This window comes from Perca fluviatilis, chromosome 1, assembly GCF_010015445.1.
Source record: "Perca fluviatilis chromosome 1, GENO_Pfluv_1.0, whole genome shotgun sequence".
NCBI classification, from domain to species: Eukaryota; Metazoa; Chordata; class Actinopteri; order Perciformes; family Percidae; genus Perca; species Perca fluviatilis.
In genome coordinates, this window is record NC_053112.1 from 47,697,346 (window position 1) to 47,701,874 (window position 4,529).

General features: G+C 36.4%; 1 long non-coding RNA gene across 1 annotated transcript; it reads right to left on the reverse strand.

Moving 5' to 3' along the window:
• Positions 1–588: 588 nt before the first annotated feature.
• LOC120544263 lies at positions 589–3,171 on the reverse strand. The gene is made up of 4 exons (XR_005636480.1): positions 2,796–3,171; positions 2,455–2,579; positions 1,903–1,993; positions 589–1,140 (listed from the first exon to the last, which is right to left on the reverse strand). It is a non-coding gene; the product is annotated as an uncharacterized LOC120544263 (long non-coding RNA).
• Positions 3,172–4,529: the final 1,358 nt, after the last annotated feature.

Consider the following 4,529-nt stretch of genomic DNA (forward strand, 5'->3'; position numbering starts at 1 on the left):
TGTTATACGTAGTACAGATGTCAGGAAGATGTGCCGATCAATTGATCCTGCATTAATACATTTAACAAAACTGGTCAGTATAGGTCACACATAATTACTTTAAATATCTTTACTAAATTGAATTGCTAAAGTAAGATAGATAAACCATACACAATTACTTATAATAATACATTTTATTTATAAAGCGCTTTTCAGGGTACTCAAAGACAATTTACACAAGTTCAAATCATTATAGAAAATAGCACACTGTAACACATTAAAATATATTCTTGTATGTAGCTAGATTTGGGGATAATTATCCTACTGTGGTCTAAAGGGCTAATGTACAAAAACACTACCTTGTGTTGTCTTCCCGTCAACCTTGAAAAAAAATTATTAAATTTTTCTTCTACACATTTTCAGCGCTTATTTCTACGTCCCATATTTTCTGATATAAAACAAAAGTTGAAAACGGGTCAATTTGACCCGAAGTCAACACAAGGGTTAAAAGCTTAAACCAGGTTTTTTTTTTAAAGTCTGAGACTGTGGGCTTCCCCTCAGGCAAAGAGCTGGGGCACGTAACGTTTCCTGGGAACGGGGTGCAACAGCTTGAGTTATGTTTTCTCTCGTTTGGTGGGTGTGTCTCTCGATTATTGGCTGTGTTCCAGGTGATACCCAATTATTAGAGACTGTCTGTAAACCCGTGGTAATAAAAAGGGCTTGCACACACAACAGGATGTCAAACACCTTGTTTCAGTTTTAAAAAACGTCACTTTCTCAATTTTTGGATGCCTATGGGATCATGGTAATGTTATTTGAACCCAAACACTTAACAATTGAGCCAAGAATAACATTTATTTATTAAAAAAATTCATTATTTTTCTTAATCTGTAGGAGTCGCTGAAATATACAGTATTTCTCTCTTTTGACTACACACTCGTGAGCTGTATATCACTGCTTCACAACAGCAGTGTGTACATGTTGGAGAACAAAAACTAATTGTCACACTATATTGTCCACTTTCTATCATAATGTAAATTATTTCAGTATAAAAAAAAAATGCTGTCCCTGCTACAGCCTCTGCTCCAGTCTGTTGCCAGTCGGGGAAGGCCTTGATGGCCGGCTTCGTACTCAGGAAAGTAGGATCCCTCGGTGGTGCTGCTGCAGTGACAAGAACAAAAGATTTGGGTTTTGTGCGTTATTCGAAGAAGTATCTTTTAATACATTTTTGTTTCATCTCCCTTTGTTTTTAAGAAGTGGTTGAGTAATATATTTTTTTTGCAGATGTGAATAGAAGAATATGGCAAGTAGAATATGGCAAGCCAAATGTCGTTAACGTAGTTAAATTCTCTGCTAAATTTTCCTCAGAAGCTCCAATTCAGCCTTTAAATATAATTGAACAGTAAGGACATTTGGTCAGTAGGGGGCGCTGCAGTCTGTGCAGTTTCATTTTGGATGAAGTTCAAGGTGGGCTGTTTACAGTAGAAGAGATACGCAAAAATCCCGCAAAATCTAGACTAATATAATAATATATTTGTTATACTTTCACCCAGGAAAACGTGTTTCATTCCTCTAGAGTTTTTTATTCAAACCACGATCTGTTTCCTGAACTTAACAAGTCGTTTTGGTGCCTAAACGTAACTGTCGTCACCGTAGCTGTATCACATCTAGCCTCAACCGCTGTTAAAGTGCCATTCTGACAATATGTATTTAGATCACTTTGTAAATTAAAGCTTTAAATAGCATGTTATAAATCGTCCCATAAAAAATACCATAACTTTCTCTCTAAAAGGGCTAACATCAAGGTTTCATAGTAATCACAATTATTTAAAAAGTATTTACTTTTGAAACCAAAGGTGTCATTTTATGCTGCCCTCTCTTTACTTCCTACTCCCGTTTTCAATTACGATTTTGTAAACTTACCACAGATGATTTGGCAAAGTAATGACTGGGAATATGGCAGCTTTCCACATTTTCCCGTTGAATATCTTGGTCATCATGGCAATTGAGAGATCTGAAAAAAACAAACGTATAAAAATTTAAAACGAGATAAGATCCTTAATTAATCCCACAGTGGAGGACATTTTCAGTGATACTGCACCAAAAGGAAAGTGCAATGACAAAAGCATCAGTAAAAACGCAAGAATAAAGCAGTTAAAACTGTTCAGTATACAGACAGAAAGTTTAATAATACGGTATTCACAGTATTGCACAGAGGAGTTATTGATATTGCATAAAAAAAGGTGTACATTGATGTTGCACGTGAGTAAATTGTCAGATAGGGTGCGTGTGGTCTACTTGGAGCAGTGTTGATTATAAAGTCTGGCAGCAGCAGGAAGGATGTGTGGTATAGCTCCTGACATGCACATTAGGGTTACATTTGAATACAAAATGTAACCTAAGTACAACTTCCAAAGGGTTAAAATATTTTATTGTTGATAGATGGATATGATTTAATAATAGTTTATTACCTACCCATTTCAAAGTCTGTGTAGGTCTTCTTCTTTGGCTTCCTCTTCTGGAATCATTAGTGCCTCTTCCTCTGAGCAGGCCAATTCAGCAGTGGTCGTCAAATCAGTTTTCAAACTCTTTCCTCTTATCTGAAAGAGATTCATATACAGAGGTAATTAATAATTCAAGTACAATGTAATAGATAGAGAAAGTCTAGGACCCCTTGAACACACAGGGGGTTAAAAAAATAGAGCAACACATAAGAATTATGAGTGGCACACTTCTGCCCCCCCAAATACTAGATAGAGTCGGATTACAGGTGTGTAATTTGCATCTTGCAACAAACTAATATGACAATAACATACCTGACTCTTTTCACTTGTTGATCAGGCTTATACACACAACTATTATTGTGGTATGATGTCCTTCATCTCTGCATTGCCTTCTCTCCCACCTCCTGCCGACGTTTTCTGATCTTCCACTATACATCATACCAACATAAAAACAGACACACTATGTGAAAGCTACTATCAAAAAATACTGCTCTTTTGTGAGGATGCAGTATTTTTAGTATCGTAACTACTGTTTCGCAATGAACACGGTGTATTCCTGACATTTTGTAGAAGATGGTGATATTCTTAGCAAGAACCCCCTTTTTAATGAGGGATAACTAGTGAAACAAACAAGCAAACAAACATCAACTAACAGTTTACCAAAGTTACCCTTGCTATAAACATTATAGCACACATATCGTCACACGATGTGTATTGGCGATGTAATCCAAATTCATCGGGGATACGTAGTAGATTGCTCGTTTGCTCACTGGCACGTACGCGGATGTCGCTGTTTACACGTTTCAACGACATATAGCCGCTCTCTGTGACGGTATACATATATACATCGTTCCAACGTATTTCATACATCTTACAGATGCACACATATAGCTACATCGTTCTAACAGAAAAACGGGAAAAAAGCAATATACCAATTAAATTATTGTGATATTGATAATTGTATTGATCTCAAAGTCAAATGTGATTCAATATGTCCATCGAACGTGTTTAGTCCCTGTTAAAGCCGATTATAAACCGCTAATGTCAGTTAGGCTTATGGTCAATTTAGCTTCAACAAAAAGTAAAACTTAAAGTTAAGTGACTGGACAGTAACTAGCTACATTAAGCTAACACTAGCTTGCCAGGTAAATTGTTTTTATTTTAATTAATCAACGCTAGTGATATATCAGCAAGAAAATCATGGTAACAGGTGACGATGCTCATTAGTGTTTTGAAGGCTAACGTTAGCCCACGAAAACAGGCACCATCTAGCTAATAACTGATGTTTTATGACCGTTGGCACTCCCAACCCCATTTTCAAAATCAGTTGTTAACCAGATTTAATGCCGAGTGTACAGAAACGAACCACAGTCTTACTAGCTAAACTGTCCTAAACTAATTTTACATAGTGTCATTTAGTTGATAAGCAGGGTAAAAATAAAATATTACAATCACAATGTAATAAGTACGAACATTAGCCTGCCATTAGACGGCCCCTGAACCTCTTCACCTTTTTTAAATATGATTTAACTTTAGTTGGCAGATTAGCTAGCTAGTGTTGTTTATATATGTTGTTTATATGGTATCGATGATGCGTTGCTGTGTAGAGAGGAATCTGCCGACACTGTTTCTTGATTATAAAGGTTTATTCACATTCAAGAAATCAGCATCAAATTACAAGCCCTGCAGAGCTCGGAGAGCGACAGCTACCCAGATTCTCAAAAGTCACTCTGCCTTTTCTTTGTTCGAACATGGTATATCTATTCTTCATAACTTTAGGGTGGGATGATAATCTGACCAATGGCTACAAGCCAACTGGTCTTCTCTAAACATCCTGGGGGCCCATTGATAATGCTTTTTCCAGATGTCTTCTGAAACTAGGCTAAAGTTCATCTGGGTTTCTTTGTTACCCAAAGCTTAAGTACAAATCATATAGAATATACAGATACAATAAGATGGCCATATACCTCATATTTCCCCCCTTCGAGACTAATTAAGTCTCGAAACAGAAAAAGTAAAATTATTACAAAATAACACAAGTTTTCA